The following is a 13,406-nucleotide window of genomic DNA, read 5'->3' as shown; positions in this document are numbered from 1 at the left end:
TGTAAGCCTAATAGCCATAAAAGAAAACAAAATTGCCACACAAAAGTATATATTTATATAAAGTAGACACCACAGGCTATTTACCTAAGGTTGTTTTGACACTTTCTACGTAGCCATTTTACCCCCAACCTCTGCTAAATATTGGAGTAAAATTGTGTTTTTTGGGGGTTTTCGCACACAAACTTATAACAAAGAACTTCTCATGTGTATTTTGTAAAGTTGGTGTGTGCTATTCCTGTACAAAGTTTTATTATGTGTTCAGTTACTTCTGCTGAGTACAACGGTACCCCCATTGTATGTCTTTGTCACTATTTCGTGAAGCTACAGTGCCATATAGGAGACCTGTCCTTTTCAGTATTTACAGTAGAATTTTGAGAGACGGATTTAATGAGCCTATGCTTCCATTTGGGGTATTATAGTAGTTTGACTGTTCAAAAAAACCCCACAAAGGCCTACCATTTGTAAAAGTAGACACTCCAGGGTATCTCATAAGGTGCATATTGTGCCTTAACATGCCCCCATTTTTTTACCATTACATGCCAAAGTATGTGGTAAAAAATAATTTTGTGCATATTTTACATACGGATTGCATTTTTGCTGGGCATTTTGTATATTTCATGTGTGCCACTAAGTTCAAACCCCCCAAATTATGCTCAGCTAAGTCTTCTGAGTAAAAGGACACCCCCATTGTATGTCTATGGCACTATTTCGTGAAGCTACAGTGCCATACAGGAGACCTGTCCTTTTCAGTATTCACAGTAGAATTTTGAGAGACGGATTTAATGAGCCTATGCTTCCATTTGGGGTATTATAACAGTTTGACTGTTCAAAACACCCCACAAAGGCCTACCATTTGTAAAAGAAGACACTCCAGGGTATCTCATAAGGTGCATATTGTGCCTTAACATGCCCCCATTTTTTTTACCATTACATGCCAAAGTATGTGGTAAAAAATAATTTTGTGCATTTTTTACATACGGATTGCATTTTTGCTGGGCATTTTGTATATTTCATGTGTCCCACTAAGTTCAAACCCCCCACATTATGCTCAGCTAAGTCTTCTGAGTAAAAGGACACCCCCATTGTATGTCTATGGCACTATTTTGTGAAGCTACAGTGCCATATAGGAGACCAAGCCATATCAGTTTTGACCGAACTTTGAATTTTGACGCCGGGCCTATGTGCAATTTCCAAGCATCTTTGCAGGTTTTAAATTCAAACTACCCCACAAAGGCCTACCATTTCTTAAAGTAGACACCCCAGGGTATTTCAAAAGGCATATTTTGAACCTTAGCGTGGGATCATTTTTCCGCTAGCGTGTACCAGGTGTAGTGGTTATAAGCGTTTTTTTCTGCCTTTTTGACACACAAAGTGAGTTTGCACAATATATTTTGCAAACCATATGTGTACTACCACTGTATAATACTTCATATTTTGCTCAGCTATGTCTGCTGAGTACAAAAATACCCCCGTATGTACCTTTGCCAGGTATATGCGGACATCGGAGGGGCACATTTGGATCACAGCCATTCCATTTTTTTTCAAATATTGAATTTTTACGCTGTGCCCATGTCCCATTTTAGAGTATTTTACCAGGCTATATAATCCAAATACCCCATAAAGCCATACCATTTCTTAAAGAAGACATCCCAGGGTATTTCAAAAGGCATATTTTGAACCTTAGCGTGGGATCATTTTTCCGCTAGCTTGTACCAGGTGTAGTGGTAGTAAGCGTTTTTTTCTGCCTTTTTGACACACAAAGTGAGTTTGCACAATATATTTTGCAAACCATATGTGTACTACCACTGTATAATACTTCATATTTTGCTCAGCTATGTCTGCTGAGTACAAAAATACCCCCGTATGTACCTTTGCCAGGTATATGTGGACATCGGAGGGGCACATTTGGGACACAGCCATTCCATTTTTTTTTTCAAATATTGAATTTTTACGCTGTGCCCATGTCCCATTTTAGAGTATTTTACCAGGCTATATAATCCAAATACCCCATAAAGCCATACCATTTCTTAAAGAAGACATCCCAGGGTATTTCAAAAGGCATATTTTGAACCTTAGCGTGGGATCATTTTTCCGCTAGCTTGTACCAGGTGTAGTGGTAGTAAGCGTTTTTTCTGCCTTTTTGACACACAAAGTGAGTTTGCACAGTATATTTTGCAAACCTTATGTGTACTACCACTGTATAATACTTCATATGTTGCTCAGCTATGTCTGCTGAGTACAAAAATACCCCCGTATGTACCTTTGCCAGGTATATGTGGACATCGGAGGGGCACATTTGGGACACAGCCATTCCATTTTTTTTCAAACTTTAAATTTTTACGCTGTGCCCATGTCCCATTTTAGAGTATTTTACCAGGCTATATAAACCAAATACCCCATAAAGCCATACCATTTCTTAAAGAAGACATCCCAGGGTATTTCAAAAGGCATATTTTGAACCTTAGCGTGGGATCATTTTTCCGCTAGCTTGTACCAGGTGTAGAGGTAATGAGCGTTATTAAATGTATTTTTTTACTTTTTAAAACTTTTTTTACTTTTTAAAACTATTTTTTAAACTTTTGTTTTGATTATTCATTTTTTTAAAGTTTCCTAAACTTTCGTAAAACTTTTTTTTACAGATTTAACATTTTTCTAAGCTTTTTTTTTACGTTAACCCCTAACTAGCAGTAAGCAGCACTAACAGTAAATTCCCCATTTTCCCATAACTCCCACCCACCCCAGCTAGCAAAATATTTAATTATACAATATTTAAATTAGTTAATTAAATAAATTTAACCCCTGAGGGTTAAAAAATAAATAAAAGTTAATCGTCAGGGGTTAAAAAAAAATTAGAACAGTATAATACTGTGATCTGTATTTTGATCACTGTAGGCAGTGATCGAATGGCAGGGAAGGGGTTAATTTTTATTTGGACTGGGTAAAGGGTTTATTTTTTTAATTTTTTTACTTAAATGTTATTAAAACTTTTTTTTAACTTAATTTTTTAACTTTTTAAAGCTTATTTTTAAACTTTTTTTAACGTTAACCCCTAGTTAGCGTAATACTAAATCCCCCAATTCCCCACTAACTTCCACCCTCCCCAGCTAGCTAAATTTATAATTTTAAAATATTTAAATTAATTAATAAAATAAATTGAACCCCTGAGGGTTAAAAAAAAAAGAATTAACCCTCAGGGGTTAAAAAAAAATCAGATCTTAGTAAAATGTAATCCCTGCCAATTGATCACTGTAGTCAGTGATCAATTGGCAGGGAAGGGGTAAATTTTTTATTAAAATGGGTAAAGGGGGGGTAAAGGGGGGTGGGATTTTAATTTTACTATGTTTTCTTTCCCCCAGGGGGCAGGATCACTGAAGATCCATCTCCCTGCACTTCACACAGAACCAGGAAGTGCAGGGAGGCGGAGGTGAGTATAGAGAGCACATGTGCCCGCTCTGGCATGCTGTCAGAGCGGGCACATGTACTCTGATAGCCCGATCCGGTGCTCCCGGTTTGCCTCTAATGCAGAGGCAGACCGGAGCACCATTAACCCCGCGATCGCCGCGATTGCGGCGATCTGGGGTTCATTTTAACGGGTGACGGACGAGGTCCGTCACTCGTCATTAACGCATTCCCCTGAGTGACGGACCTCGTCCGCCACTCGTCGTTAAGGGGTTAAGCTCCAAATCCTCTCTTGTCTTAAAAATCCTGTGTCTGGTTTCCTTCTGAGGACAGAGTCTGCATTAGATTTCCTTATTCCCAAAGAAAATAGCATAGCGTTGACAACTTCTCTAAGTGGGTTTTTAATAGTGTATATGGCGTATCCTACTTAAATTCTAGAGTTTCGGGAAGTTTCCTTGATCTCACATTCGTAGTTTTAGTGTCTTCTCATGAGAATTTCATTTCTTTGGCTACAGAAGCTTTATTAAAATTGTTTCAAGGCTGATGTTTTAGAAAAGAGTCCAACATAGCTCCTTCCACAGCTTGGAACGTTTAGCCGAAAAGAAAATGCAATTCAGGTTTTGATTTTGAACAATTTAGAGTTGAGTGAGCAAACTTAATTAAACATCTGCTAAGATCCTGTTCACTGCTGTCTCAGAAAATCTGGTGCCTGGTGTCCATGAGGTGTCAGTAAATCGATTATAGGTCCTCATTCCCCGAGTAAAAGAGGATAATTTTTGGATAAGAAGATGATATACTTAGTGAAGAACTTCATAGTTTTTTTTTTTTTTAATTCTTTATTTTGGTTGTGCAAACATTACATCATGCTTGAGTAGCCACGACAGCCATATCAAGCTTCATAACAGTAAACAGTAGAAAACAATATCATGGCATAGAAGGTACTGCACATTTTTTATAAAAGGAGAGCATGTAAGAAAAAGACAAAGAATAAGACATTCGTGGTTTGTGATAGACATGCTAGGCTAAGTGTGTACATAACAAAAGTGTTCTCGCTTAACGTTACAGTGAGGTGGGTTGCCTTGCATATTGTGTAAAGGGAGACGTTTATAGCTAGGGCAACAGTGCAGGTAGACATGTTCTCGCTTGGGTGATTACGCATGGTGTCGTATGTTATGCCGTAACGTGGTTGCGTAATGTTGGTTCGTGCGTTGCCTGCGGGGTGGTAATACCTATGTGAGTATGTGCTAATGAGTGCTCTGTTAGCTTCTTGTGCATGTTACGCAGAACAACATACAGATTACATAAAATAACAAACAATATATGTTGCAAGCAAAATCTTAGTAGGTCACTGTGGCAGATCTATCACCCTGCATATTGCGCAAAACATACAATACATTTTGCAATTAAGATCCTATGTGTATGCTGAAATATGTTAACTAAAAGAAGGAAAGAGGCAATATTTCCTCCCTTGAGGACATCCTATTTTTGTATTATGCAGGCTAGTGCATCACTTGGTATGCTAGAGTGGCATATACGCTTATGACCATTAGGGCTGCGGTAAGCAAGGGGTTAAAGTTAGACCCTCAGTGAACCTGTCTGAGCGCTTAGTGTCCCTTTCTGGCAGTTCTGAGGTCTGGTTTTAAGTCCAGCATCAGGATCAGCCGATCCCGGTTAGCGGTGGTGGTGGTGCCTGGTTAGGTAAGCCCTCGCTTGTGCTGGTCGGCAAGTGTCTCTTCAGCCCACTCCCAGGGCTGGGAATCGCCATTGCTGCGTGTGTGTGGTTAGTCCCAGTCCTTGTGAGGGTCTCCCCCTGGCAGGTCGTGGTAGAGCTCTTCGCCCGTTTTGCTCTGTGGTACCGGGTCTTTCTGCTGTTCGGTGTCTTCTGTTGCAGACGGCGTGTGTTCGGTCACGTGGGAAGGTCTGTCTCGCGGATTCCGGCGCCGCCCGGTGGCCTTCTGGCTGGCTTTGTTTGCAGCCCTCTCCCTGGCTGAGGTGGGAGCGAGTGCCGGTGTCCAAGGGACTTGACTCCGGTTCCTGCTTCATGAGGTGCTGGCGTCTCCCCCCCGGCGCCCCTCTGGAGGCCCGAGGAGGGAACCAGCTCATGCGTCGTCTGGTCGTCGGGCGGATCCAAGCTGCTGCCTCACTCCTCGCCCGCCTAAAGGCCTGTCCCCGGGTGGGAAACTGCATGCAGAGGTAAGTCATGAGTCTGCCGCAGAACACTGGAATATTTCCTGGGGGCTTGTGTAGTGTGCGCTCTTTCCCAGGCTGCCTTGTCGTCGCCATCTTGTTTGGGCCTCTCAGGTCCCGTTTGGTCGTCGCTTGGGTTTGCCGTTTCTCAGGGGTTGTTGTCCCCAGATTGGACCGGGATAACCCCCGCCGGTCCAAAGGGGGGGGTAGCAGGGCGTTGTTTATCTCTCGCTTGTGCGTGGGCCCCGAGCCGGGGGATCGGCCGCCTCCCCCATGCTTTAGTCCCCGCTCTGTGTTAGGCCGCATGGCCGATTCAGGCTTTCCCGTGGCGGTTCGGTACCGGAGTGGTACCATTCTGCTCCGCTTGGGGTCCCGGATGGATATCCAGATAGCTTGTGTAATTGGCTTTGGTAGATTAGGCAGTTTGGATGTTTGTGTGCCCTCTGGTGCAGGAGCCCTCAGAGGACACGTCCGGCCATCTTGGCTGTCAGGCCCCGCCCCCAAGAACTTCATATTTTGACCAATAAAGTCATAAATGGAAGGGCATTTAAGCCATCTCATATAAAAATTGACACTAAGTTACCATACGTCCCCGAGTAAAAGAGGATAATTTTTGGATAAGAAGATGATATACTTAGTGAAGAACTTCATATTTTGACCAATAAAGTAATAAATGGAAGGGCATTTAAGCCATCTCATATAACAATTGACACTAAGTTACCATACGTAGGCTAGGGGTCCTAAACAATCATTGGATGTGGTTAAATGTGTCCAACTATTACCTCTGTTAATATACATCTGAGGCTTTTAACTATTTTGCAATCTACAGTCCTCAGACGAACTTTATTAAAAAAAAAATAGACAAGGTTATTTTTTCGAATTAGCCGAGGTTCTATTTGTGTGTCGTGTTCTGTGCAACTGTAGCAATGTAATGGGGATGTAGCTCTATGGTAGAGCGCATGCTTTGCATGTATGAGGCCCCGGGTTCAATCCCCGGCATCTCCAGGTGCAGTTAATTTTAATTTAGAAGAGTCGGCATGAGTGACTTTGTTTACATAGTTCCAATGAAGAAATTTATTCACCAGAAGATGAATTGTATCGAGAAAAATATGTAGGCAAAAAGTGATGTTTTCAAAATATTCACAAACTCGGCTTTAGTCACAGCTTCTTTAAATAAGTCAAAATTTTACAATTTAGTAATTATCACACAACAATGTCAACATTAGTGTATCAATCCAAAGAAAAATCTTTAAGCTCCAAATCCTCTCTTGTCTTAAAAATCCTGTGTCTGGTTTCCTTCTGAGGACAGAGTCTGCATTAGATTTCCTTATTCCCAAAGAAAATAGCATAGCGTTGCCAACTTCTCTAAGTGGGTCTTTAATAGTGTACATGGCGTATCCTACTTAAATTCTAGAGTTTCGGGAAGTTTCCTTGACCTCACATTCATAGTTTTAGTGACTTCTCATGAGTATTTCATTTCTTTGGCTACAGAAGCTTTATTAAAATTGTTTCAAGGCTGATGTTTTAGAAAAGAGTCCAACATAGCTCCTTCCACAGCTTGGAACGTTTAGCCGAAAAGAAAATGCAATTCAGGTTTTGATTTTGAACAATTTAGAGTTGAGTGAGCAAACTTAATTAAACATCTGCTAAGATCCTGTTCACTGCTGTCTCAGAAAATCTGGTGCCTGGTGTCCATGAGGTGTCAGTAAATCGATTATAGGTCCTCATTCCCCGAGTAAAAGAGGATAATTTTTGGATAAGAAGATGATATACTTAGTGAAGAACTTCATATTTTGACCAATAAAGTCATAAATGGAAGGGCATTTAAGCCATCTGATATAACAATTGACACTAAGTTACCATATGTAGGCTAGGAGTCCTAAACAATAATTGGATGTGGTTAAATGTGTCCAACTATTACCTCTGTTAATATACATCTGAGGCTTTTAACTTTTTTGCAATCTACAGTCCTCAGACGAACTTTATTAAAAAAAAATAGACAAGGTTATTTTTTCGAATGAGCCGAGGTTCTATTTGTGTGTCGTGTTCTGTACAACTGTAGCAATGTAATGGGGATGTAGCTCAGTGGTAGAGCGCATGCTTCGCATGTATGAGGCCCCGGGTTCAATCCCCGGCATCTCCAGGTGCAGTTAATTTTAATTTAGAAGAGTCGGCATGAGTGACTTTGTTTACATAGTTCCAATGAAGAATTTATTCACCAGAAGATGAATTGTATCGAGAAAAATATGTAGGCAAAAAGTGATGTTTTCAAAATATTCACAAACTCGGCTTTACTCACAGCTTCTTTAAATAAGTCAAAATTTTACAATTTAGTAATTATCACACAACAATGTCAACATTAGTGTATCAATCCAAAGAAAAATCTTTAAGCTCCAAATCCTCTCTTGTCTTAAAAATCCTGTGTCTGGTTTCCTTCTGAGGACAGAGTCTGCATTAGATTTCCTTATTCCCAAAGAAAATAGCATAGCGTTGCCAACTTCTCTAAGTGGGGTTTTAATAGTGTATATGGCGTATCCTACTTAAATTCTAGAGTTTCGGGAAGTTTCCTTGACCTCACATTCGTAGTTTTAGTGACTTCTCATGAGAATTTCATTTCTTTGGCTACAGAAGCTTTATTAAAATTGTTTCAAGGCTGATGTTTTAGAAAAGAGTCCAACATAGCTCCTTCCACAGCTTGGAACGTTTAGCCAAAAAGAAAATGCAATTCAGGTTTTGATTTTGAACAATTTAGAGTTGAGTGAGCAAACTTAATTAAACATCTGCTAAGATCCTGTTCACTGCTGTCTCAGAAAATCTGGTGCCTGGTGTCCATGAGGTGTCAGTAAATCGATTATAGGTCCTCATTCCCCGAGTAAAAGAGGATAATTTTTGGATAAGAAGATGATATACTTAGTGAAGAACTTCATATTTTGACCAATAAAGTCATAAATGGAAGGGCATTTAAGCCATCTGATATAACAATTGACACTAAGTTACCATACGCAGGCTAGGAGTCCTAAACAATCATTGGATGTGGTTAAATGTGTCCAACTATTACCTCTGTTAATATACATCTGAGGCTTTTAACTATCCAGGTGCAGTTAATTTTAATTTAGAAGAGTCGGCATGAGTGACTTTGTTTACATAGTTCCAATGAAGAATTTATTCACCAGAAGATGAATTGTATCGAGAAAAATATGTAGGCAAAAAGTGATTTTTTCAAAATATTCACAAACTCGGCTTTACTCACAGCTTCTTTAAATAAGTAAAAATTTTACAATTTAGTAATTATCACACAACAATGTCAACATTAGTGTATCAATCCAAAGAAAAATCTTTAAGCTCCAAATCCTCTCTTGTCTTAAACATCCTGTGTCTGGTTTCCTTCTGAGGACAGAGTCTGCATTAGATTTCCTTATTCCCAAAGAAAATAGCATAGCGTTGCCAACTTCTCTAAGTGGGTTTTTAATAGTGTATATGGCGTATCCTACTTAAATTCTAGAGTTTCGGGCAGTTTCCTTGACCTCACATTCGTAGTTTTAGTGACTTCTCATGAGAATTTCATTTCTTTGGCTACAGAAGCTTTATTAAAATTGTTTCAAGGCTGATGTTTTAGAAAAGAGTCCAACATAGCTCCTTCCACAGCTTGGAACGTTTAGCCGAAAAGAAAATGCAATTCAGGTTTTGATTTTGAACAATTTAGAGTTGAGTGAGCAAACTTAATTAAACATCTGCTAAGATCCTGTTCACTGCTGTCTCAGAAAATCTGGTGCCTGGTGTCCATGAGGTGTCAGTAAATCGATTATAGGTCCTCATTCCCGAGTAAAAGAGGATAATTTTTGGATAAGAAGATGATATACTTAGTGAAGAACTTCATATTTTGACCAATAAAGTCATAAATGGAAGGGCATTTAAGCCATCTGATATAACAATTGACACTAAGTTACCATACGTAGGCTAGGAGTCCTAAACAATCATTGGATGTGGTTAAATGTGTCCAACTATTACCTCTGTTAATATACATCTGAGGCTTTTAACTATTTTGCAATCTACAGTCCTCAGACGAACTTTATTAAAAAAAAATAGACAAGGTTATTTTTTCGAATGAGCCGAGGTTCTATTTGTGTGTCGTGTTCTGTACAACTGTAGCAATGTAATGGGGATGTAGCTCAGTGGTAGAGCGCATGCTTCGCATGTATGATGCCCCGGGTTCATTCCCAGGTGCAGTTAATTTTAATTTAGAAGAGTCGGCATGAGTGACTTTGTTTACATAGTTCCAATGAAGAATTTATTCACCAGAAGATGAATTGTATCGAGAAAAATATGTAGGCAAAAAGTGATGTTTTCAAAATATTCACAAACTCGGCTTTAGTCACAGCTTCTTTAAATAAGTCAAAATTTTACAATTTAGTAATTATCACACAACAATGTCAACATTAGTGTATCAATCCAAAGAAAAATCTTTAAGCTCCAAATCCTCTCTTGTCTTAAAAATCCTGTGTCTGGTTTCCTTCTGAGGACAGAGTCTGCATTAGATTTCCTTATTCCCAAAGAAAATAGCATAGCGTTGCCAACTTCTCTAAGTGGGGTTTTAATAGTGTATATGGCGTATCCTACTTAAATTCTAGAGTTTCGGGAAGTTTCCTTGACCTCACATTCGTAGTTTTAGTGACTTCTCATGAGAATTTCATTTCTTTGGCTACAGAAGCTTTATTAAAATTGTTTCAAGGCTGATGTTTTAGAAAAGAGTCCAACATAGCTCCTTCCACAGCTTGGAACGTTTAGCCAAAAAGAAAATGCAATTCAGGTTTTGATTTTGAACAATTTAGAGTTGAGTGAGCAAACTTAATTAAACATCTGCTAAGATCCTGTTCACTGCTGTCTCAGAAAATCTGGTGCCTGGTGTCCATGAGGTGTCAGTAAATCGATTATAGGTCCTCATTCCCCGAGTAAAAGAGGATAATTTTTGGATAAGAAGATGATATACTTAGTGAAGAACTTCATATTTTGACCAATAAAGTCATAAATGGAAGGGCATTTAAGCCATCTGATATAACAATTGACACTAAGTTACCATACGTAGGCTAGGAGTCCTAAACAATCATTGGATGTGGTTAAATGTGTCCAACTATTACCTCTGTTAATATACATCTGAGGCTTTTAACTATTTTGCAATCTACAGTCCTCAGACGAACTTTATTAAAAAAAAATAGACAAGGTTATTTTTTCGAATGAGCCGAGGTTCTATTTGTGTGTCGTGTTCTGTACAACTGTAGCAATATAATGGGGATGTAGCTCAGTGGTAGAGCGCATGCTTCGCATGTTTGAGGCCCCGGGTTCAATCCCCGGCATCTCCAGGGGATGCCGGGGATTAATTTTAATTTAGAAGAGTCGGCATGAGTGACTTTGTTTACATAGTTCCAATGAAGAATTTATTCACCAGAAGATGAATTGTATCGAGAAAAATATGTAGGCAAAAAGTGATGTTTTCAAAATATTCACAAACTCGGCTTTAGTCACAGCTTCTTTAAATAAGTCAAAATTTTACAATTTAGTAATTATCACACAACAATGTCAACATTAGTGTATCAATCCAAAGAAAAATCTTTAAGCTCCAAATCCTCTCTTGTCTTAAAAATCCTGTGTCTGGTTTCCTTCTGAGGACAGAGTCTGCATTAGATTTCCTTATTCCCAAAGAAAATAGCATAGCGTTGCCAACTTCTCTAAGTGGGGTTTTAATAGTGTATATGGCGTATCCTACTTAAATTCTAGAGTTTCGGGAAGTTTCCTTGACCTCACATTCGTAGTTTTAGTGACTTCTCATGAGAATTTCATTTCTTTGGCTACAGAAGCTTTATTAAAATTGTTTCAAGGCTGATGTTTTAGAAAAGAGTCCAACATAGCTCCTTCCACAGCTTGGAACGTTTAGCCGAAAAGAAAATGCAATTCAGGTTTTGATTTTGAACAATTTAGAGTTGAGTGAGCAAACTTAATTAAACATCTGCTAAGATCCTGTTCACTGCTGTCTCAGAAAATCTGGTGCCTGGTGTCCATGAGGTGTCAGTAAATCGATTACAGGTCCTCATTCCCGAGTAAAAGAGGATAATTTTTGGATAAGAAGATGATATACTTAGTGAAGAACTTCATATTTTGACCAATAAAGTCATAAATGGAAGGGCATTTAAGCCATCTGATATAACAATTGACACTAAGTTACCATACGTAGGCTAGGAGTCCTAAACAATCATTGGATGTGGTTAAATGTGTCCAACTATTACCTCTGTTAATATACATCTGAGGCTTTTAACTATTTTGCAATCTACAGTCCTCAGACGAACTTTATTAAAAAAAAATAGACAAGGTTATTTTTTCGAATGAGCCGAGGTTCTATTTGTGTGTCGTGTTCTGTACAACTGTAGCAATGTAATGGGGATGTAGCTCAGTGGTAGAGCGCATGCTTCGCATGTATGAGGCCCCGGGTTCAATCCCCGGCATCTCCAGGTGCAGTTAATTTTAATTTAGAAGAGTCGGCATGAGTGACTTTGTTTACATAGTTCCAATGAAGAATTTATTCACCAGAAGATGAATTGTATCGAGAAAAATATGTAGGCAAAAAGTGATGTTTTCAAAATATTCACAAACTCGGCTCTACTCACAGCTTCTTTAAATAAGTCAAAATTTTACAATTTAGTAATTATCACACAACAATGTCAACATTATTGTATCAATCCAAAGAAAAATCTTTAAGCTCCAAATCCTCTCTTGTCTTAAAAATCCTGTGTCTGGTTTCCTTCTGAGGACAGAGTCTGCATTAGATTTCCTTATTCCCAAAGAAAATAGCATAGCGTTGCCAACTTCTCTAAGTGGGGTTTTAATAGTGTATATGGCGTATCCTACTTAAATTCTAGAGTTTCGGGAAGTTTCCTTGACCTCACATTCGTAGTTTTAGTGACTTCTCATGAGAATTTCATTTCTTTGGCTACAGAAGCTTTATTAAAATTGTTTCAAGGCTGATGTTTTAGAAAAGAGTCCAACATAGCTCCTTCCACAGCTTGGAACGTTTAGCCAAAAAGAAAATGCAATTCAGGTTTTGATTTTGAACAATTTAGAGTTGAGTGAGCAAACTTAATTAAACATCTGCTAAGATCCTGTTCACTGCTGTCTCAGAAAATCTGGTGCCTGGTGTCCATGAGGTGTCAGTAAATCGATTATAGGTCCTCATTCCCCGAGTAAAAGAGGATAATTTTTGGATAAGAAGATGATATACTTAGTGAAGAACTTCATATTTTGACCAATAAAGTCATAAATGGAAGGGCATTTAAGCCATCTGATATAACAATTGACACTAAGTTACCATACGTAGGCTAGGAGTCCTAAACAATCATTGGATGTGGTTAAATGTGTCCAACTATTACCTCTGTTAATATACATCTGAGGCTTTTAACTATCCAGGTGCAGTTAATTTTAATTTAGAAGAGTCGGCATGAGTGACTTTGTTTACATAGTTCCAATGAAGAATTTATTCACCAGAAGATGAATTGTATCGAGAAAAATATGTAGGCAAAAAGTGATTTTTTCAAAATATTCACAAACTCGGCTTTACTCACAGCTTCTTTAAATAAGTAAAAATTTTACAATTTAGTAATTATCACACAACAATGTCAACATTAGTGTATCAATCCAAAGAAAAATCTTTAAGCTCCAAATCCTCTCTTGTCTTAAACATCCTGTGTCTGGTTTCCTTCTGAGGACAGAGTCTGCATTAGATTTCCTTATTCCCAAAGAAAATAGCATAGCGTTGCCAACTTCTCTAAGTGGGG

General features: G+C 38.7%; 3 non-coding genes across 3 annotated transcripts; all 3 read left to right on the top strand.

Annotated features, from left to right (window-relative positions):
• The first annotated feature begins 7,657 nt into the window (after positions 1-7,657).
• Positions 7,658-7,729, top strand: TRNAA-CGC (transfer RNA alanine (anticodon CGC)). The gene has a single exon. It is a non-coding gene; the product is annotated as a tRNA-Ala (tRNA).
• Positions 7,730-10,871: 3,142 nt separating this feature from the next.
• On the top strand, positions 10,872-10,943 carry TRNAA-CGC (transfer RNA alanine (anticodon CGC)). The gene has a single exon. It is a non-coding gene; the product is annotated as a tRNA-Ala (tRNA).
• Positions 10,944-12,014: 1,071 nt separating this feature from the next.
• TRNAA-CGC (transfer RNA alanine (anticodon CGC)) lies at positions 12,015-12,086 on the top strand. Its single transcript has one exon. It is a non-coding gene; the product is annotated as a tRNA-Ala (tRNA).
• The last annotated feature ends 1,320 nt before the right edge of the window (positions 12,087-13,406 follow it).

Source organism: Pelobates fuscus, chromosome 12 (assembly GCF_036172605.1).
Source record: "Pelobates fuscus isolate aPelFus1 chromosome 12, aPelFus1.pri, whole genome shotgun sequence".
NCBI lineage: Eukaryota > Metazoa > Chordata > Amphibia > Anura > Pelobatidae > Pelobates > Pelobates fuscus.
This window is presented reverse-complemented; position numbering and strand designations above follow the sequence as displayed.